The sequence below is a fragment of the Lynx rufus genome, unplaced genomic scaffold (genome assembly GCF_022079265.1).
Source record: "Lynx rufus isolate CCGP_SWC_20201006 ecotype Redwood Valley unplaced genomic scaffold, mLynRuf1.p SCAF_9, whole genome shotgun sequence".
NCBI lineage: Eukaryota > Metazoa > Chordata > Mammalia > Carnivora > Felidae > Lynx > Lynx rufus.
Window position 1 is genome coordinate 78,450,518 of NW_025814897.1, and position 24,668 is coordinate 78,475,185.

Below are 24,668 nucleotides of genomic sequence, written 5' to 3' on the forward strand. Positions count from 1 at the left end.
TTGCAGGGTTGTTGAGGGTTCTTTTTCCTTATCTTCATATGCTTGGTTTCCTCTTGTTGTAATTGTCTCAGCATTTATGTCCTTGAAAACATATATGACCACCCAGTCTAAAATAGCTGTCAGTCACTATCATAGCACCTTAATTAATTTGCCTCCTTTGTTGAAAAGCAAGTTCTGTGGGAATGGGACTACGTCTACCGTGTTGCTACTGAGTCTCTAAAACTGGGAAGAATATCTGGCACCTAGTAATACTCACTAATACTGAAATTTAGAGAAAAAACTGACTAAAAGTAAAAGGCAAATAATGGGCTAACCATCACTGGAAGTGATGGATGTGGCTATTGTATACATGAATGGAAGGTTGCATTAAATAACCATTAACATTTTATTAAGCTTGAGAGTGTATGGGTCTGTTTCTGGGCTTTAAAAGCAGACTAACTAGGGTTCTCACAGTTACTAATTATATGATCTTGAGCTATTCACTTAATTTCTCTCTTCTTTGGATTTTGATCTGTAACAAGGGAACAATGATAATGGTGCTTATTTCTAATGGCTGTTGAGTTGATGAAATAAGACACTAAGTATAATACAGATAGCATGCCTAGCACAGTGTCTTTCGGCAAATGGTTGCAGCTCTTTAATTCTTAGATTCATTACATTATATCGAACTGCATACATTTCAAGTTTGCATTGTTAAATCATTCTTAGTAATGGTCTTATGTTATCCATGATGGTTTTGTGGCCCACATAGATTTCCATGTCAACATTATTCTAGGGCTATATTTTCATGTCTGGTCTCTTCCCTCCCCTTTTTGTCACCCAGTTCTGATAAACATTCAATCTACACAGTGTTCAACATACATACATCATGTGGAATGTATCGTGCAACGTATCTTGGATCTCTTTCATTTTTAAGTCATCCTACAAAGACTCATTATATTTTTGTTTAGTGATGAAGCTAAGCAACCTTACTGAGATTATATTTGTGCAATATAATACAAATGGGGGAGTGGTTAAGGGACAACAGCACTGGGGCAACAAATGGCTAAGGTTTTTTTTTCCAATATTTTTCTGACTTGCAAAGACTGGCCCTAAGCATCCTTGAGTCCAGGAATTTAAGGTAGAAATAGAAACATCACCTGATGTTTTCTTTTAAGGAATACTTTCTACCTAATATCACTGCAATTTTCTAGATATACTAATTTCTTTCTATGGAATGAATTATTTGATATCTTTGCATGATACAAATATCAGGACATATTACTAATGAGAGAAGACTTCCTCATACAGAGGAAGACTACAATGTTTATTATTTTCTCAATATGCATTAGCTCTAGATAACTTCTGTGCTTGCCCTTCCAAAACAGGTCATTTTGGAGAAAATGAAGGAACATGAATACACATATGCAGTTGAAATACCCTCTTAAATAGAGCAGTCTACCTTTATGAAAATATAGAGGCAAAGAATTTTTTAAAATAAATAAAACATACTTATGTAATTGATATTACTCAAATTTAATATTAAACATTTGAATAAAGTTGACTGGTCTGGGGGAAGATTTTCAGTCATTATTTTTGTATGATTTTGTAATTAAAGTCATTTACATTTTCTATTGAATTTTAAAGATGAGCACCAGGTGTTATACGGAAGTTTTGAATTGCTATATTGTACAGCTGAAACTAATATTACACTGTATGTTAATTAACTGGAATAAAGAAAAAAAAAGACCAAAGTGTTTTCACATGGTTTACATGTTTTATTTTGCAAACTGGAAAAAAAAAAGTTTTGTTAAATGATGTTGAAACTTAGCTTATTTAGGTGATAGCAAAATGTTTGACTAATACAATTTTAAATATAAAAGTAAAAGCAAAAATATATATTATACTTATTCAGATGCATTTGTAAGTTGTAATGAGGCAATTAAAATATAAACAGAAGACATTTTAAAATATAACATTCTACAACTATGACCTTCAAAAGTTCAAAGTTCCCTAAGTGTTTTACCTTTTATTATTTCCTTTTAATTCGGGATTACATACAACTCTGAGAGTATGTATTAATGTCAAGAAAAAAGGGATTCTTTGCAATAAGCCTTCTGAATGGTAACAGGTTATCCATACTTGAGTTAGTATTTTGGACAGAGCCGAGGGCCTTTTGTGCATAGTTTCGAGGTGCTAATGATAAAAGATCGAGGACAGGGATATACCACAATCTTTACATGAATACAGAATTCCTAAAAGCACATATATTGGTTTATTGGGAATAATGTTGTGCTAAGTGTGTGAAGGCATTGGAGGAAAGTGGTTTTAAAAATTTATTTATTATTTTTTATTTGAGAGCACATGCACGAGAGAGCCACACAAACGTGAGCAGGGGGGAGAAAGAGAAAATCAAGCAGGCTCCATGCTCAGTGCAAGCCTGACATGGGGCTTGATCCCACAACCCTAGGATCATGACCTGAGCTGAAATCAAGAGTCGGATGCTCAACCGACTGAGCCACCCAGGCGCCCCAGAAGAACGTGGTTTTAAAGGGTTTTATTTTTCTCCAAAAGTTGGTGTCAAAGTCTCTTCCTATACATCCTCATGTAGCTATTAGACTGGAAATCTTTTATTTTAAGTGACTGTGTACTGTTCAAGCTCTACAATATTAGATTACCAAATATTTGTCAAATTTTTCCAGTATATCAATAGGATAATATTTTTAAAGAGTTAAACTGATGTTGTAATCAAGCAGTTAAACCATTTTTTTTTCATTTTCTGAGAAATTAAAGAAGCTCCTAATAAAGGAAAGTTTTATGCAAATTACTGATTTGTTTTACAGTATAGTGATTGTCACTAAAATTGAAAATCCAGACTTAAATGAATATAATAATCCAGGATAAAATTGTTAACTTACAAACTAAAATATTTCACTATGGTAACTTAAGTCTAAATCTCAACAAACATGATCATTTTAGAGTCCACTGGAAATTGTCTGAACTAGATAATTAAAGAAGAGCCGAACCACATAAACACAAACAAATTAACATTATATACCTGGGCTCCTCCTGGGGACACTAAATTAATTTAAATTTGGAATACTAATTGTTGCAGTTAGAAGACTCTTAAAAATGAACTAATACTAGCTGAAAGTACAGGTGTGGCAGCAATGAGAAATAAGCAAGTTAAATAGTATGAAACCATGTGGGCAAATGTCAATGCCTAATTGGTAGTGCATTATTATTTAACAATGATTAGAAGATTCATCATGTAAATGAGTCCCAATACAATAAAGCCGCATCTGTAATTGATTATTTGATCATCAGTCATTAAAAACCACTTGGTCTCATTTAAAGATGCTTCAGAGAACATGCATTTGTTGGGATTAAAAATGTAGAATGGCAAATAAAGTAGTGAAATTGCACTGCTTTAAAGAAATGAATGAAACAGATAAGGAAATTCCTCAGAACTATATTTCTTGTATCATATAAATTATTTTTAGAGTTGGAAGTGGTTTTTGAGATCGTTTATTCTCTTCTCACACAGTAAATTGCTCCTCATTGAACAATTTTGTGGCACTGCTAGATGTAAATACAGATCCCACAGTCCTTTCTCATGAATTTTCCACCAACTGTACCGTGTAGTCTTTGTTTCTGAAAAATTCTTAATAATTCATTGAATATAATTAAAATACTGTTCTATTTCAGTTGAATTTCATGGTGCATAATATTCATCTTCCTTCCAATCTCCTGAGTTGATTTTAATTGGAAAGAAAAGAAGTTCAAGAACTTCATTCACCTCAAATGCAATATCTCAATGTCTGAACATTCTACTCTTTTCCTGAAACCTGGAAACCTCTGACCTTCAGCAGATTAAAAGACAGTTAAAAAACATGATTTACTCTGTTGTGATGAATAACAAATGTGTAAACATACAATGCAAGATGAATGTGGTCAGGTGCAAAAGGTACTGAATAGAGTGAAATGCACCTTTGCAAACTTTGATTTCTTTATATTTAGAATAAGTTGGATTAATGTTTTCTGTACCCCCATTTAGATCTCAACCAGCTCTCAATTTGTTAACAAATTAAGAGGCTAATAAGACAGGCATAAATTTAGAACTTTCCAATTATACCCGATAAATTGTCCTGACTGCATTACAATAAAACCAATGATATCTCTGATTAATATTTCAAAAGGGAATGATAGAGATAAAGTTATCGTCTAGTGTTTCAAGGACACACATACTAGCATGAGCAGTAACAGCAGATGGTAAACAGGAACATTTTTCAAGGCGCTAGAGAAGAGTGTGTGACATTTACTATTGATAATGGTATCCCTGCTGTTTTGAAGAGGAATAAATAAGCTTCAATGTATTACTCTTTCAATTAGAAACAACAACCCTAATAAAAACAAACTAAAATAGGAATTTACTGTAAAGTTTTCAGTATAGGAGGTACTTTGTGGGACCCAAGACTAGAGGGTTGGAAGCAGAAACTGAAGGGTTTTTTAATTATTCCCTTCAGTCCTCTCTTGCCTTTGCTTGTTTCCCTTCCTTCCGCATAGTCTGTCTGGCTTCTTTCTTCTAAGAAGTAGCTTTTTCTGCAAGAGCCAGAAGGTGGCTGAATTATGACTCAAAAGTTTCATCACTTTAGTTTGGCTTTTTACAGAGACTCAATGACCATCTCTGGAGAGATGCTGTGTGGTTAAGTGGGTCAGTCAACTCTCCCTCCAGCCCCCATTAACTGCTATGATAAGTGGGGGTAAAAATCTGACTTGTTTGAGGCTCATCTCTGTGTGGAGTATGTAATTTCTAGAAAAGGGTTAATGGTTCTTGGATTTAATGGAAAAAATATATTATGAACATTTCTTCCCTTCAGTTCTGAGCATGAAGCAGTACAAAGGTGATGCTAAAGAAATAATTTTGAATAGCTAACTCTTGAGAATAATAACTAATTTCTCATCTGTAATTCTTTTTTTTTTAAGTTTATTATTTTGACAGAGAGAGAATGTGCCCATGAGTGATGGGGAGGGGAAGGGCAGAGAGAAAAGGAGAGAGAGAATCACGAGCAGGCTCGCTTTATCAGCACAGAGCCTGAGGTGGGGCTCAACCTCATGACCTGGGAGATCATGACCTGAGCCAAAATCGAATCCTAACTTAACCTACTGAGCCACCCAGGTGCTCTGTCATCTGTTAATTCTTTATTTGTGGAAGCATATTTTGCCTAAGGACACTCATTTATGGAGGAACAATAAATAATAGTCCATTTAATGAGCTCTTACTACACGCCAAAATCTATCTTAAATACTTACATGTAATTAATAGAACTATATATACAATGGTTTTATTGAATGTCTTATTTCTCAGGCACTGTTCTAAGGACTGAAGATTCAAATGCATGAAACATTTCATTGCAATTGAGATGAGTGTTCACAAGAGGAAGTAAAGGGTGCTATGGGAAAGTAGAGTCAGGAAATTTGTCCTACTTGATGTTCACAGTAACCCTGCTAGACAGTGCTGCGGATGACTTATCTGATGTTTAGCATTATCACCTTATTTAACAAGCGTCCCAGAAGGATGGAACAAAGCCTAAATTAGAAGCCAAGCATTTCCGATACAGAAGTCCCTGCTTTTGTTATAACGTGGAGGTATTAAAACTTGGAAGTAGCTGTGATGAAAAAAACAAAATCATCAAACAAATGGTTATTCCAGACACAGACAAAAGGCTAGAACTCAGGTATGCTGACTGGGAGACATACTCTTTCTCCTGCTGTGCATTTCCTCTACAGAAATAGACGAAAAGTGCAAAAAGAGTGGGTTCGGCTTTCTCATGAATTAAATTACCAAGAAGTGCCAAATCAATTTAGCTTTTGTTACTTAGTGGTGACATAAACCTTCATACCCACACTATTCTCTAGATTTACTTTTCTGAGAGAAAATCAGTTTCTTGTAAAAGTGGTGCTGGCACAGGTGGGATATTGTGAATTTTACTGACATAGAGATGTTTAAGGGGAGAAAAGTTTGATGTCTTGTGTTTAAAATAAAAATGAGATTGATTTCAGTGCCACAGCACAAATGAAGAAATGTCTTTGCTTTAAAAACCCCTGAGTTTGTATGTCTCTTGTACAATAACAGATCGTTGCACTAACATGTATTTTTTCATTGCTGAACATAATCTGAAAATCAAATGATTGCCTATGATTGAAGTATGAATCTTACTCTCCGTGAAAGAGTTGAGTTGCTAATTAGATGACACATGTCTTATACAATTTTAGAATTTTATATTTTTATTTTATGTTATTTTACATACGAGCAGTTTGTATATTTTACATATAAATTTGTTTTGCTATAATAGTTAAGATTAAAAAGCTTATTTGCATCTTTTGAAAGGATAGGCTAAAATCTTATTAGTTATCTTAATCACTTTATAGCATCTTGGTAATAGCTGCTAATGATAGCTAAAATTTTTGAGAAGTTACCACACATTCAATATGCCTCAATTAGTAAAGCAACATCTAACAGAACATTCTGAGCCAACATTCTTTGTTTTTTTTTTCCTGAGCCAACATTCTAACAAGATATATATGTGTTTCAAAATATGACTGAATTTTTATATTCAGAATAAGTTTACTTTTTAGTCAATGAAAAACTGTAGGAATAATTTTTCTCAGTGGTTTGTTATTTCTCAATGCATTTTACTTTCTGCCTGGCCTGATGCTTTAAGTGTAAGTGTGTAATTTATTCTGTATTCCCAAAGGTTACTATGAGGGGTTAATAAATTTTCAAAAACCTTGAAGTATAATTATGAAAAGCAATAAGGCATATTTAGAACTCTAACAATTTCAAATTTTTTATCATAATTTCAACCTGAGTATTGAGACTATCTTAATATGTGGTCCTTTCAAGTTGGAGATTTTTAATGCTGAATGAAATGTGGTAGAGTATGATCACGAAACTCATACACCTTCAGTTATTCTAACATTAAACAAATTAATGGGGATTGTCACATGTCATGTCTTCCTACGGTGTTGCAGAAAGATTCATACCATATAGAGACATTAAAAAATAATCAGACATTGAAAACAAACAAAAAATATGGGCTCCTGGTTGGCTCAGTTGGTTAAGCATCTGACTTCAGCTCAGCTCATGATCTTGCAGTTCATGAGTTTGGGCCCCATGTCATGCTCTGGGCTGACAGCTCAGAGCCTGGAGCCTGCTTCAGATTCTGTGTCTCCCTCTCTCCCTGCTCCTCCCCCACTCGTTCTCTCCGTCTCTCTCTCTCTCTCTCTCTCTCTCTCTCTCTCTCAAAAATAAATAAACATTAAAAATAATTAAAAAAAGAAAATAAGCAAAAATAATCCAAACCTTTTCTCATGCAGGTTTATTATAATCTCTGTTACTGTATTTACTATATTCTTTTTTCCAAATGGCACTTTTCTGTCTGGACTGAGTTCATAAGCAAACCAGATGGCGTGAAATAGTAGCTTTTTGAAGGTTAATAATTGAATTTCTTAATATTTTCTTAGATAGCTTTGAACCATGTGCACTGTGAAATGTATTTGCAAAAGTCGCTAAGTCAGTTAAATGAACTCTGCTGGGAATGGATGAGAGTAATTAAAAGTGCGGCCAGAGAAACCCAGCTTCCACATTACTTGCGCTGCGTATTTGGGCGAGTTACTAACCTCTCAGCAGTTAGGTCCTTCCTCTATGAGGCTTGGGCAATAATATTACAATGTCTTCTTGGTTCTTTGATGGTTAATTTGATAGTGGGGATTCAATGTTACAATAGCCAATAATGTTCATGAATTGTGTTTATTGCCTAAGCACATATATCACCCAGCACTCATATCTCTATACAGTTTTGTTTTCCATATTCATAGTTGCATATTTCTCACTCCTTTCAAAAGATACAAACTATGGTCCCTTATGGGAAGTCTCTAAAAATGGAAGGCAAATTGTTGAGGTAGTAAAGGATGTGGATAAAATGTAAAGATCTCTGATTTCTGTAACTTAATCAGTTCACATGCCGTACCTTCTCTTATCTTTTTGCTACAACTTGTCACAGCTTCAGTTTTATATACTTTCAGTCAGATTTCGATCAGCCACTGTGATGAATTTGTATGACATAAATAATAGTAATAACCAAAGTGATGATGATAAGAATTATAACAACTTTTTTATAGAGAGCCAAATTATGTTATATTACTTTATATTTGTATATCTTATTTCATGAATTGAATGAGTTATGAACTATAATAATCCTTAATTTATAGAAAACTGCACTTTGATTATCTTTAAGTGTGACAGAAAAAGTTTTGAAATTTGAAATTATCTGCTGAGAAGCCAAATCATTTACCTTTACCTTACTGGTATAAGAATGTTTCAGAAGTTAGACTTTCATTAGTTGCCCAAATCCATTTTTATGTATTTAGATAAAAATAACAGACATCATGTTTTTTTCATCATTTTTTCTCCAAAAAAAATATTAAAATTCATATCTATTATGAAAAGAGAGAGAGAACAGCAGGGGAAACACAGAATTTTCATACTAAAATGTGAAGTATTTAATTCCTTTTGATTTAAAACAGTCCATTTTTACAAAATATTTGTTATTTTGTTCAATTATTTGAGAACAAAAGGGCTTTTTATAAAATGACAGTCATATTAAGAAATGATGTCTGAATCATATTCTCTAGAACCCTAAATCTTAAAAACATAAAACAATTTATGACGTATAGTTCATTCTGAAAGGATTTTTATTTCAGTTAATTTATTTGAATAGGTATCAAATATTAAAAAGCTAGAGTCTTTTTATGCCAACTTTGCATTTTGTTTTTACTTCAAATTTGTGCAGAAATCTGACATTATTTTCATACCAATTCAAAGGTGTTTTCCATATGACTATGAAGATAGATTTTTTAAATTAACTTAGAGCTCCTGAATTCTATTTAAATGGAAATGTGCTAATGTACTTTAGCTTTATAGAGGTAGACTTTTAGAAATACAATTTCTGGATATTTTGATTCGTAAATGTTAATGAATTGGCATTTCTCTTACAGATGCTTCAATTTGGCAGAATATGATTTGGCAATAAGAATTATATAAGTATTCTTGAATTTGTTACAATCATCTTATATTGACAGGTACTTTATAGTGTTCCCCCTAGTTTATTTCATGCTATGTGATTTAGTTTTATGACAAAGAGAATAGAATAATTTATTAAAAATAAAAAAAACTTTCATTTATAGTTCTGTCATAAGATAGGATGGACCAAGCTAGTCATATACTATAACTCCCACCAAGAACAGCAAAAAATGGATGAAACAGAGACATTATTTATATGAGTATAATGGTTAGATGCTGAAGAAATAGAAACTGAGGCAACTAAGTCACCATCGTGGCAAGAATCTTAAAGAGGTACACTTAATTCTGTAGCCATTTTTCCCCAGGGGGATTTGCCAATTCTGCTTACTCCAAGCAGTTTAGGAATGTTGAAAGGGCCAAAGGAAAAAAAAAAAACAGTGCTTTTTGAAGACCTTGGCCTTGGCGCATGCTTGGGTTTATGCTCAGGACATTTGCCGAAATCTGGGCTATATTTTGTGGATACTAAGAAATTAAACATAATTTTACCAACACACCAAATAGAATTTCAGCAAAATCATGAGATACAAATTAGAGGTTGCAGCCTATTCTAAGGTGGAAACTTATAGACTGCCCCGGGCTGTCATTGCAATATTATAGATGACTCTGGACAAGTCAGTGGTAGAATGATGCTTATAGTACTGTGAACAGTCCTTGCCTCATCACATTCCTGAATTGATGGTCATAATCTTCCACCACTCTGTTAGCCTAGCAGAGAGAGTTGCAAACCCTTTATGGAAGAGTATAATATCTGTAGCCTCTGTTATTGTTTATATACCATTTCTGGTAATCAAAAATTACCATATATTACAAAACACAGGGAACAGAAATGAAAACCAAGTTTAAAAACAAACAATGAAAACAACTAAAAATTATGTAAGTTTAGGTGATGGATGGCAAGGAATTTAAAATAAATTTGGCCATAGGAATGAATAGAAATAAATACGGTAAAACCTTGGATTGCAAATGACTTGTTCTGTGAGTGTTCCACAAGACAAGCAAATATTTCTAATATATTTTAACTTGATAAATGAGCAATGTCTTGCAATACAGGTAGTACATAATGCCAAAAGTTCACATGATCACGACTGAGCCAATGCTCGCTCTCTCTCTCTCTCTCTCCCTCACTGTGGGATTGTGGGTGATCATCTCCCATGCTCAGATGCTTGGTCTCAGGTTGCTGCACTTGGCAGAAATCAGTGATTTTTCAAAACACCGGAAGGTGCCCACAACTGGCACTAGTACATTTTTTGTCACTTCAAAGCACCTATGGACAGCCCTTTGCTTTTCATATGAGTGAGTTTAAGAATGCTTTGCTTCATTCTGGGTTAGGCTGCCTGCAGATATAGACCCTTTCCTCTGCTTCCTTATTGCCAGTTACATTAAATACATTATATGACAAAAGCTTATTAATATTGTACTGTAGTCAATATCCGTGTGAGTGTATACCATGGCTCCCATGCAGAAAAAGGTTGAAAAGAAAGGCACTAAGAAGAAAGAGATGATTAAAGTTGAAGTTAAGAAGGAAATAATTGAGAAGTACGAGTGATGTGGGCAAGTGTCTGAAATTGCAAGATTTTATAAGGAGTCTACTTCTGCATCTCATCTGCAGAGGAGGAGGAAAAGAGGTGGAGGAATCCCTCACTTCAGATAAGATTAGGGAGATGTGTAAATGGGGAAACAGTGCAAAATTTTGTAGGAAAATATTACATAAATAAAGCTGTAGCAGTGTGAGTGATGAATCTGTTTTACAACAATGCAATCTCACGCTTTCACAAAATCTTCTAAAGGAGGCAAAAGGAAGTGTCATTGGATAGGTTCCATGTTAAAGTTGCACGAAAAGAAAAGGATTCTATTGAGCCAATAGAGAGCAGTGATACTGTTAGTGATAGTGAAAGTCATCCGACACAATAAACCCCCGTCTCTTGTCTCCTTCACACCAGTCATGAAGATTTTCAAGGGTAAATGCAGGTTAATTTGTTTATTTTTCTTTATATTTTGTATTACAGTATTGTAATCATTTTTTATGAATACTTTTGTGTTGTGGAACAAATCATCTGAGTTTCCATTATTTCTTATGGGGAGATTTGCTTTGATATACAAGTGCTTTGGATTACAGGTATGTTTCCAGAACGAATTATGCTCGCAAACCAGAGTTTTACTGTACATTAAAAGATGAAGAATCAGAATCTCAAATAAGGAATAAAACGTAAATTCTAAAATTAAAAACACATCATATGAAATGAAGATAATTTTTTTGACAGAAGGATAAATGCAGCACAGATCAGAAAAAGTGAACAAAAAGAATTATTGATACAAAATGCCTAACTGAAGCACAGAGAAAAAAAAAATAAAGGAAAACATAAAAGTGAGTTTAAGAGATATGTGAGTAAAAGTGTAAAGATCTAACAAATGTCTAAATGGATTCCCCTCATCATAAGACTGGAAAAAAGCAGAGCAGAAATAATATTGAGGAGATAATGACTAAACATTTTTTCTGGAAGTTCTGTGAAGTTGAAGACTAACAATACAAAGACTACAATACATAGGTGCAACACAGAAGATCATTGAGAAACAAAGATAAACAATTGTTAAGAGTAATCATGATGGCGGTGAGAGTGGGTTGGGGGAACACATGATGTTAAAGGAAGAACGGTGAGACCTTAAGCTGACCCTCTAACAGAAATTGTGGCAACAGGAAGTCATTGGAATAACATATTAAAAGTGTCAAAAGAGGGTTGCCTGGGTGGCTCACTTGGTTAAGCCTCCAACTCTTGGTTTTGTCTCAAATCATGACCTCATAGTTATGGGATTGAGCCCTGCATTGGGGTCCATGCTGAACGTGGAGCCTGCTTGTGATTCTCTCTCTCCCTCTGTCTCTTAGCCTTTCCCCTCCTCTCCAAATAAATAAACATTAAAAAAATAAAAATGTCAGAAGAAAATATATCACTGTAAATTTTGTACAAAGCAAAATGATCCTTTAAAATGAAGACAAAATAAAAGTGTTTCCAGACCAATGAAAACTGATAATTTTTGTTAGTAAACCAGGACTGAAGGAAATATTAAAGAGAGCTCTTGAGGCAGAAAGAAAATGGTCCTGGACAAAAACACATATTGTAGAAGGGATACAGAAAAAGGATAGTGCAAATGTGTTGGCAAATGTAAATACATAGGCCAAATATTAAAACTGTTAAAAAATTAGTTTTAAATAATAGAAAATATATAATTGATTTCTGCCCTTTCTTCCTAACACAGAGATTTTAAACCCCTTGCAATTTCCTAAGTGATAAGAGCACTAGGTGCATCATTTTTTCTAATATTAGGTCTTTGACCTTGGTTCATGACAATGAACTAAAGCCTTTGAAATTTCCTAGATGGTGGCAGCATCTTTGGTTCTAATGACATGTGTCTTGGTGGGCTCCTGGATGGAGACTGGGTCACCAGAAGTCATGATTAGAAGCTTGGGACTTTTAGCCCAACCCTAGCCCATTCTCTGGAGAAGGGCTGGCAAGAATTAATGATTGATCATGTGTCCACGATAAAGCCTCTATAAAAATTCCCAAAGTATGGAGTTTGGAGAGAATCCTGGTTGCTGAATTTGTGAAGGGTTGAGAGTGGCGCTCCCGGAGACTGCATGGAAGCTCTAAGCTTCTTCCCACATACTTGCCCCATATGTCCCTTTCATCTGGATACTCATCTGTATCCTTTATCATATCCTTTTGTAATAAACTGGTAATAAACTGGTAAACAATAAGACAACTGCTTTCCTGAGTTCTGTGAGCCACTCTAGCCAATTAATCGAATCCAAAGAAATGGCCCTTGGAATCTGTGATTTATAAGTGATTGGTCATAAGCACAGGTAACACCTGGCCTTAACAATTGGCATATGAAGTAGGGGGAGGCCGTCTTGTGGACCTGAGCTCTGGAGTGATGCTATGTCGAGGATGAGAGTGTCAGAATTAATTTAAATTGTAGAATACCCAGTTGGTGCCACAGAGAATTGCTTGGTGTGGGGAAAAAAACCCATAAATCTGGTTTCAGAAGTGCCGAGTATGGTTTTAGTATAAGAATAAAAAAAAAACGGGAGGAAGAACTGAGTCTTATTTTTCTTCACAAATGGTAATTTCTTATATATTTTATTTTTTTAATATTTTTAAGTAATCTCTACATCCAGCGTGGGGCTCGAACACACAACCCCAAGATCAAGAGTTGCCTGCTCTTCTGACTGAGCCATCCAGGCGCCCAGTCTTGTGTGTTTTAAATGCATGTATACCTTTTATATATGTTAACAATAATAAGACATCGAAGGAGAGGTAAATAAAGTTAAAATGTTTTAATTTTTTAGCATTAGCAAAGAAAAAAGTAAAATTTTTATTGGATTTAATAAGTAAAGATTTATACTGTAATCATATTTAGAGCCACTAGTAAAAAATTGAAACAGATTTTATAGCAAAGAAATTAATGGAGAGGGAAACACTTAATTATTCAAAAGAAGGCAAAAGTAATAAAAATTAACCCAAAATAGTTTGGCCTAGTATAAAATAAGCAAAAAGTTGATAGTTATGAACTTAGCTTTATCTTTAATTATTTTACATGTAAATGGAGCAATTGAAAGTAAGTCAGTATAAAGAAGTATATGCTGCTTATGAAGCACATCTTAACTAGGAGTCGTAATATTCCACCTAGAGCATCATGTGGCTTGAGAAATGTACAATTAGATGTGAATCTCTGTACCAGAAGTCTACAGAATAGCTAGGAAGTTTCATAAGAGATGCAAACAATCATTAGGCATGGCAGAGAATAATACAAGCTATGGGATGCTTCAGTAAAGTGCTAGAGAATTCCAAAGGAGAGGGAAATTCCCTTCTAACAGGGTGAAAAGGATTTTTTAAAAATATGTTCTATTACTTGTGTATTTTTATTTAAAAATGTCTCCAGTGCCTTGCTTGGTGCTGAGGACATAGTAGATTCTCAGTTTCTGTGACATGACTAGAGGATTCAGGGATATGGATATGTGCAAGAAGAGTATTCATTCAGAGAGAAAAATAGGTAAAAACAATCTCAGAAGCAAAAACATGTGAGTAAGTTATTGGTGAAAGTGTCCATCTGTTTTAAGTGGGAGAATGAAGGGTATAAAGGTATAGTAAGCATGAAGATCCAGAGAGAATAGCATTGTGCTAGAATGTTTATGGATTCTCTGTCCAGCAGAGGCAGAAAAGAAAAAATAACTCAAACTGATTTTATAACAGCTTTATTAATAATTCACAGACATATAACTCATGCTATTAAATTGTACAATAGTTTTTAGTATATTTACATAGTTGTGTAACCATCACCACAAAAATTTCTACATCATTTCACCATACGAGTGTCTCAAGGTTATTGTAGTTAAACAGCATGTATACAAATCACTCAGTAAAGCATCTGGCTCCTATTAAACATTGCTTAGTAAATGTCAACCACATATTGATACTGAAGTAAATTTTAAGTGACAGAGGGATAGTCTATGAACTATCCTTATAGTGATCTAACCCTGTGACTGCCAGTCATTAAATTTGGAGCAGAATTGTTGACCCATCTCAAATAATGTTCAGAAAACATCTATAAACCAGCAAGTCAAGTTTGACCAGTCGTTGATAAGTGAATCTGCAGGAGAGGGTAAGTCATCAAATTGAAGGAACTAGACAAATTGACAGCATACCCGTGGAGGAAGGGGCTCACGACCAGGAATTGTTCCACCAGCAGAGGTCAAAGATGAGACAGGCTTTCAGAGCCTCCTGTGGTTTCCTAATGGTGCAAGTGCATCTTCTAACCTGTCCCTCAACATGCTAGAGATAAAAGCTTTCCCAGTGCTTTTTCTCAATGAAGCTCTGTGGCCCTTGAATTTCAAATATAGGAAGAGACAAGTGCAGCTGTCCACATTCAGCATCTTATGACTTAAAACGATTTTAAAGTCTTGGTTAGAACAGCAGCTATTGAAAAATGTCAGCGAAATGAAGAGTTACATAAATTTTAGTTCAGTTAGGACTCGTGTGTGTGTGTGTGTGTGTGTGTGTGTGTGTGTGTGATTGCATGCTTACACAATGTCATTTGGGGACATTCATGTTCTTCCAATGATTGCTGAGAATTTACTGCCCCTTCCACAGGGAATACGTGCAAATATGTGATAGAGATCACCTGGTCTAGTCTTACTTTTCAGTGTGACTTTCCAAGGTGGCCCAAAGAGCTACAGAAAGAGCAAATTGTAAAAATCAGTTTAAGGAAAACTTCTGGAATTATAGTGTAAGGAGCTCCATCAACCATTTTCCCAAGGAAACTACCATAACTAGTTAAAGTTATAAAAGAACAGTATTTCATGTTCTGGAAGTTGTCCTAATGACACAGTGAAGATGCATATTATTGACAGAGATCACAAATGTGGTGCCCTGAAGAGATACAGGTTTTCTTAGTGACCTGAGAAGAAGAGAAACAAATTACATTTGTTGAATACTCACTGTAGTTCTGGCAGTGTGGTAGGTGTTTTTAATATATGTTGCTTAATTGAAATCTCACAAGAGCACCAACAAGTTACTGCAGGTTAGTTGATTTCATAACTTTCACTTGAAAGGAGAGATGTATTTATTTATTGACTAGCTATATTTATTCAACATGTTCTGTATACCAGATGCTGGGTTAGGTCTTGGGAATACACTACCCAATAAATGGATATCATTGTTATCTTCATGCATCTTCCTGTGTAGCTGGGGAGCAAACATTTAATAAACACACAACTGGTGATATATTTATAATGGGGTATATATTTTATCACAAATATAACAAATATATCAAAAAAGCTATTGATTGCTTAATATATGCCAGGTATTAAACTACATCCTTGCCTATGTAAGAATTTCATATATCTTATATGATACTTGGCATTTATCTGACAGGTACTGTAAGTTAGGTACAGTATTAACAACCATATTTTATAGTTGCTGAAACCAAGGCCCATGAAAGTTAATGACTTACCCAAGATGTCACAGGCCAGTAAACGGAAGACTAAGGCTTTGATCCTAGATATATTGTCTCTAGAAGCGTAGGTGTGTGTATATTATGCCCTAAACTTTACCCCTACCATCCTTACACAGTTTATAAACAGCATGGCTGGAATTTAAACCCTTGTGTTCTGACTTCAGAACATACACTCTTGAACCTCTCTGCCATGCTGTCAATGTATGAACAAGGAACAGAACAAGTAATACTTTGTGCTGTGAGTAATGCAAAGAGGGGATCTAATCCAGAGAAGGTGCCAGCCAAAAAGGGATACTGAGGTTGAGGCACATGAGCTGAGTTGTAGCTACTTAATAAAAGGGGAGAAGAAGGGAAACAGTGAGCCTGGACAGAGGAAAGAGGTTGTGAAAGTCTCAGAAATGGTGACAGACTTAAGGCATGAAAGGAAGGTCATTGTGGCTGGCAAATGTTAAGTGCAAGGGGAGTTGGAGACAGATGGGTCTGGAGAGGAGGCTTGTGGTCAGTTCATGTCTCAAAGATTAAAAAGATAAAAGGAAAGTTTATCATCAGTTTCAAATAGTCATATAAGGATCAGAGCTCAATTTCTAACTACTGTTGAATTTTTCCAGTAACTCTTGAGTTCAACTTCTTGTTTTTCATAATTTTTCAGGTGCTCTTTCAACTTTTAAGTATGAGAAAAATGAAGGAACTGGAGACTTCTGTTTCTACTCAGTAGCTGTAATAAGAAATCTGCATATTGGACTTGCATCTTGAGAGGTTTCAGTGAAAAGCCTTTAACTGATGGTAATTTGTGAGTTGGAAAAAAAAAAAACTTTGCTCATCTGACAAGAACATTTGGTGAGTAATCAGATACGTTCTACATAAAGACAGATTGCTGGACTTGAAATTAATATTTTATTGCAACTTTATGTAATGAATATATTATTTTATGACCTGTCAACTGTTTAGCCATAATTACAATTCCTACGTACAGAACATTCATTTTTGTCCTTCCAAAAGAGCATCAATTATATTTCTGTTAGACAAACTTCACAAGAACTCTAATAAGTGGAACTACTTCCTGTTTGCCTTTATAGTATTCCCCTAAAAGTCAGCCCTCCTGGTAGTAAAATAGTTTATAATTAGAAATTCAGATCAGCCATTATACATTATTTCCACTTTCTTTATTTTTGAAATTCATGCAACTAAGTGCGATCAGGCAAAAAACAATTAGAGATGTGCTAAAATACTTACAAAACATTTAGCTATCAGATATTTTCCCAAGCTGTTTGGTCTCATGTTTGAATAGTATTTTGAAACAGTCTGTAATGAGAAAAATTCTATATTAAAAGCGTATACATTTTGGGGCACCAGAGTGACTCAGCCAGTAAAACATCTGGCTCTCGATTTCAGTTCAGGTCATGATCTCACAGTTTGTGAGTTCAAACCCCCCATGGGGCTCTGCGCTGACAGATTCTCTCTCCCTCTCTCTTTGCCCCTCCCCTGCTCACACACTCTATCTCAAAACAAATAAGTGAACTTTAGAAAAAAAGCACACACATGTTTATAAACATACATACATATTGTAAATAACAGTTAAATAAATAACAGATATGAACATAAAGGTGCCTTGGTGTCTGATTTGAGATGGGAAGGCTTTGACATAGAACTTAATTTTTCACTCACATACTATATCTAAAGAACACTGTGGGTGAAAAAAAGAAGAGATATTAATGTATTTACAATAGAAAGCTGAATCTGTATCTCTTTTATCCGCCTCTGTTTCTGCACATTTATCTTCGGGAAGATCAAGCCAGATTTGCCCACTTCCTGCTGTTCATCTCAATGCTTTTGTGTATTCTGTTTCCTCTGCCTGTTGTGTCCTTTCCAACCTCCACCTGTCCTCACATGTGTGCCTCTTACATCGTTTTATTTTTTTTAGTGTTTGTTTATTTTTGAGAGCGAGTGAGCAAGTGAGCACGAGTGGGGGAGGGGCAGAGAGAGAGAGAAAGAGCGAGAGAGAGAGGGAGACAACAGAATCTGAAGCAGGCTCGAGGCTCTGAGCTGTCAGCACAGAGCCCAACTTGGGGCTCAAAGTCACAAACCACAAGAACATGACCTGAGCCGAAGTCGGAGGCTTAACCGGCTGAGTCACCCAGGCGCCCCCTCTGACATCGTTTTAAATTCTAGCTCCAAAGTCCCTTCCTTTTAACTTTCCATCGTTCTTCCTCTTCTCATACATTATTTTATTGTATTTGTTAAAACTGTTTCTGCAAAGTTATGTTTATTTACATGCATATTTTCCCTAGTACTATCTTGGAATGTAGGAAACATGTTCTAATCATCTTTTATCCTTCATTTCTCGTGCAATACTTAAGACCTCATGTTTACTAAATGTTTTGCAGAATGAGGTTAGGATGAGTATATACTTATAAGTAGATGAAGTAGAGCACATACAGTTCTGGCCGTAGTGATGCATTGGCAAAGGGATGCAAGAGAGCACATTGTGTTCTGTCAGTGGCTACTTACCCAATGTGTTAGAGAAAGTTTGGAGCAAGAATACAGAATCTGGGGTGCTAGAATATGAAGGGTCTGGTTTGCTTTGCCGAGAAGTTTGTTTGGCATCCTGTAGACAAGAACGAGACCTGGAAAGATTCGAGCCAGGAAATGAGATAATCAGATCTGTGTTTTGGCGAGAGAACCAAATGGTGGTGTGGACGATGAACTTTATTACAAGACAGTGGAATTAAAAAAGCTAATCAACGTGATATGGTTGTTAAAGAAGAGCAAATTAATGAGGAAGACATTTTGAAGATGTAATTTACAAGATTTGAAGAGAATATGTTGCTAAAAATTCATTGTAGTCTTGCTAATGTGGCCGGATGGCATGTTGTACTGTACCAAGTGACGTCTGCTGTGATTTTCAGTCGAAAAATGTGATGCTGCTCTTAGACAACACTGTTGCCTGGCTGGACAGCAGAGTTCAAGAGGAAAACCTGTAGAAATTATCCTCCACCACCAACCACCACTCTCCGTCATCTGGATCCTATTTTGGGGGGCAAGGCAGTGAGTAAATTCAGTTGGGCATTAGAACTTTCAGGTGAATTCAGGTCTCTTTTATTATCAGTGTATGGAGTATTTAAGATGCCTTTACTGGATACAGGGCTTTGCCTTGAAATAGTTTCAATAGACTTTTTTTGTTAATGTGTGTAAACTCACCAAATCATTACTCAGCAAAATAAAGTAGTTTATTTCTTGAAAGAATGGCCATCCCTTTACCTCTCCAGTCCTAGTAACCAACACACAGGTAAGCAGTCCCTTAATAATTGTTTGCTGAATGAGTGAAGGATTGAATGCAGAGTGAAAAGAGAAAGACATGTAACTGCTTTGTGACTTCTTTACAAACACATCTAAAGAAGCACCATTTGTTTGATTCTCATTACTTCTCCCAAATGTTGCTTGTAAAGCCTTCATGGATTTGTATTATTATTTTCATATAACATTTTGCAAATTTTTAAAAATTTTATTTATTTGTTTTTTTTTGGGGGGGTGGGAAGGACAGAGAGAGAGGGAGAGAGAGAATCCCAAGCAGGCTCCACGCTATCAGCACAGAGCTTGATGCTGGGCTTGATCCCATGAACCGTGAGATCATGACCTGAGCTGAGATCAAGAGCTGGACGCTTGACCAACTAAGCCATGTAGGTGTCCCTTTGTCAATCTTTTTAAATGAAAGAGGCATGCTCCAAAAATATAATAACTTCCAAATTTTCATGGTTATATTGTTCCAAGTTTAAAATAGATACTTATAACTTAAAATAATTGTTGCTTCAAAATCGAAGAATTCTTTTCCTTCTATTATTAAATATTTATCAAGGAACTACTGTGTCCCACATGTTGCTGTGATGATGATGCAAAGTGAAAAGACACGGTCGCTATTTCCAGTAGTTTATGACCTTGCAAGGGGGAAAACATGCACATAAAACGTTCATTACCAGTTGGGTAGTATATTTGTTTCCTAGGGCTTCCATAACAAGATGCCATGGACTGAGTAGCATAAAGAACAGAAATGTATTTCCTCACATTTCTGGAGTCTACAAGTCCAAGATCAAGGTATTGGCAGGTTTGATTTCTCCTGAGGCCTCTCTTCTTGGCCTATAGATGACTGTCTCCTCACTGTGTCTTCACATTGTTGACCTTCTGCATGTGTTCATCTCATATCATTTTGTCTCTAAATTTCCTTCTCTTATACGGACACCAGTCATATTGGACTAGAGTCCAGCCTAAAGACCTCATTTTGACTTAATCACCTCTTTAAAGACCACATGTCTAAATAAAGTTACATTCTGAGGAACTGGGAGTCAGGACTTCAACATGACATTTGGGGGACACAATTTAGACCATACTAGGGAGGAGATAGAATTTGGTGCATCTAGAAGAATCCGGTGTCAGATTCAAAGCACTCAGATTAAACCCAGAATGGGCAGATATTGATTTATTTTTTAAGCAAATAATAAAGATAAATTTATGCTGCTGAAGAAACTTACATGAAAACATAATTTTTACAGCTTTCTCCCTCTCATGCTGTCTGCTATCTGCTCTAATATGAGTCATAATCATTTCTAAAGCCTCCACTGAGATGTCATGAACAAAAAAGATCAGGATTTTACAAAGGCATCAATGCCTGTAGCAGATAAGCACAGAGTTCATAAAAAAAGATATTTTTAATGCATGAGGAATGAGGACAGTGAAGGGATGGGTGGCAAGATAGTGTCTATCAAGTACATCTACAGAAAAACACTCTCCAGTAGGGCTTCTCCAGGGCACCCACCTACATCCTTCCATCAAGAGATGAGCAGGACTTTGTTCTCAAAGGAAGAGACATTTATTGTATATATGGATTTGCTTTTCTTGCCTGCAATCCTTCTCCCAAATCCCATCTGTGATCTTAAGGAGTACCTCTTTTCATACAACATAGTTCCTGATCAAGAGATTTGTTTTATAGAACAGAAGTGCAGAGATGCTTATGAAATGTATTGTTCTCATGATCCCCCATCACTCTGAAGCAACTGTCCTGATACAGTGATGCCATGGCCTTCTGAGATGCCAACTGGATGACTAAACCTTGTGGGGTTTGAGTATTGTCCTCTAGGATGCAACAAATGGTCTACAGCAGCAGCCGTCATATGCTGCTCTTTCTCTCATAATTAGTATTCACAAATCCAGAAAACAAGGAGTGAAATAGGAGTGACTTCTCACTATTACACTGAGATCCACTGACATCATTATTGTTGCCTATACTCAACACCTCTCGACTTGCTTGTCTTGATTTTCCCCAAGGGAGAAATATTTAAACCTAGGCCTACATCAATAGTTCCATTAAATCAAAATTTAACTACCACTTGGCTTCTTTGGGCTCCTCATATTAGTGAATCAATAGGCAAAGAGAGTAATGGTGTTCTGTCTTAGATGATTGATTCTGATTATCTGAGAAATTTGGCTGTAATGGGGTAAAGAGAAGTATGTCTAGAATGTAGGAGATCCTCTGGGGCCCCTCTTAGTACTTCCGTACCCAGTGATTAAAGTCACTGGAAAATGAAAACAATCATACAAGAGGGACGCTCATGACCTCAACTAAAATCATAACTGGACAAGGTGCTTGCTGAAGCACAAAGTGGGAAAACAATGTAATTATAAATAACAATTATGATCACATGACCAATGGCAGAAATGAGAACTATAATAGTTATGGATAGTATTTCTCATTTTGATATGCATATACTTACTTGTATATATGTTAACTTTTTAAATCTTTTCCTCTTACATTTGCCTAGCATCTAAAATAAGAAGTATTAATAGTAGTTAATATTGTATCATAGTTTGATTTATAAGATATCAAAGAGGAATGTGCCTGAGGTAGAAGAGGAATGAACATCACCTAAGGATGGATAAAGGGACTTTGTATCTCATTTTGGGGAGAGGATTGTATAAGGGACAATTGTCTTATGTTGTATGGAAGCAGAATTGTGCTATTGTTTTACTTAGAAATTATTTTAAGGGGCGCCTGGGTGGCGCAGTCGGTTAAGCGTCCGACTTCAGCCAGGTCACGATCTCGCGGTCCATGAGTTCGAGCCCCGCGTCAGGCTCTGGGCTGATGGCTCAGAGCCTGGAGCCTGTTTCCGATTCTGTGTCTCCCTCTCTCTCTGCCCCTCCCCCGTTCATGCTCTGTCTCTCTCTGTCCCCCAAAAAAATAAATAAACGTTGAAAAAAAATTTTTAAAAAAAAGAAATTATTTTAAGTATGACTAATAAAAGTGTGTGTAAATGTCAAGTTGACAACAGTGAATTGTACTGAAATTATATTGTGTCAGTTTAGCATAGCTAGAACTACATTTCTCAGAAATCCCTTCCCTTTATCATTCTGGGTTTAGTCTGAGCTAGATTTTGTTAATGAAAATTGGAAGACAGTAGTGAAATAGTAGTTGTATTCTTTTCCCACACATGAGGTTAGACTAGGTCAGTAGGCACGAGGCAGTTCACACCTGTTATCCCTTACCTGCTGTTATCACTTACCTTTTCAGATGTGGGCCAGCATTTGACCCATGGCAACTCCAGTTCCTGCTCATCTCCTCTTTTACCTTTGCGACTCCTGGACCAGGTGTTTTTTCTCCTCAGAGCCAAGGATGCCAGCTTCATCTGCAGGACAGCCTCATCATCATATTTAGAGGCTTAGAGGCAGTTGGAGATCCACACAAGGTCCAGTCTGTCCACGTGGATTTCGCCTATCCTCACAATTTTCTTTTAATCTCTGCTGTCCCCATTGGATGTCCTTCTTCCTTTCCTTACTGCCTCCCCAGCTGACTTTAGACTTCAGCACCAGACAGTATCAACAACCTCCCAAAGTCTATTTAACCAGCTTCCTAAATTGTGTAAGATCTAATCCTAGTAATCAGTGTGTGTATTGCAGGAGTTCTGTTTCTGTGATTGAACTCTGGGTGATAAAATTAGTCAGAAGTTTTAGAACCAATAGGGCAGTACTTTCTTATTTTTAGCATATTATTCTTTTGCAATCATGGAAAACTGAAGTTAAATATCTGTACATATGTATCAATTTACTATTCTCACACACTATGCAGTTATTTTATCAGTTTCTAAGACAGCAAAATACTATGAATTTTGTCATTATTCAACAAATATAGCATTTGCACAGTTGTAGGAAATACATTTTAACTAGAATTGACAGAAGCCAATGACTTAATTTCATTAAAAACTGTAAGTCTTTTCTCACCATTTTAAAAAATGCAGTGTCGTGATTTTTATAATATTCTATGAATAATCAATTATGCTATTTTAAAACTGTTTCTAATTTTGAAACTTAGTTGAGACTTTAAATGCTAGTTCAATTTTAGACTTCATTTTCATTCTCATTATTGGTCTTTTCATTTTGTTTTGAAAAATGAATAAGGTCTGAAGAACTCTATTCTGACTTTGGTCATTCTTACAACAAAACATTTTCAAATTTTGATTTATTTTTCCCTCTCTAAGTAGGTACCCTGGGTAAAAGTGCTATTACTGGCCAGATTAACACATAAAAGGAAAAACATGGGTTTGGCACCTGACAGTAGTTTTTTCTTCCAGCTCAGGATGGTATTCCTTTCAAGATTTGAATTATTGTAGGAACAGATGGACAGGCAGCCAGTAAATGGTCTGCCATTACATTTATTATCTTATAAAGCACAATGATCTCATAAATATTTTAATCTAAAATTCTCAGGCAATAGCTGAACTCTGTCTACTTGTTCATGGTGCTGTTGATATAGGAGTACTATATAATTCAGGTAAGAAAAAAAAGGGGCAGGGTAAAATACAAAGACAGTATACCTCAGAAGGTAAGTCTAGTGCTGCATTTTATGAAAATAGAAAATGGAAAATAAATTGTTTAAAAACCACAATCATATATGGCATTGTCACATTGTACAGAAACCATCTTTATAAATCAAAGAAAATTTTATATTGAGGAAATGCCTTTATATGTTTTAGAAAAAAAATTATCTTTCATCATTTGTTTTAAGCAGGCAATGATTCAAGTTGTATTTTTACTAATTAAAAATGTGGGAAATTAAAACTCAAACTTAGATCTAATGTCTCTTAGTTCATTCATTGAAAATTATCTTCTCTTTTAATTTGCAAGAATTAATATCACAATGTGGCCAAGGAATGAGAATATAGTCATCAACTGATTCTTTATCAGAGTTCTGTAACCTGTTTAAAGATATGAAAATAATCTTTTAAAAATACCAAGCATTCTGCAGTTATCTGCACTTCCAAATACATTGTATGTAGATCCATCTGCAAAGTATTAAAAGCCATATATTATGTATTTACTCAAAGGTATCACATATTGAATTACTGAATCTACTCTTCTAAAGTTGTCTTTTTAAATACATAGAGATTTAAGAATTTATAAGAATGCCTAGGATGTTTAGGAAATGAATAGCAATATAATTTGTAGTCCTTTAAAAATAAAATCCCTTATTTTTTTTGACAAAATGAGCCTTATT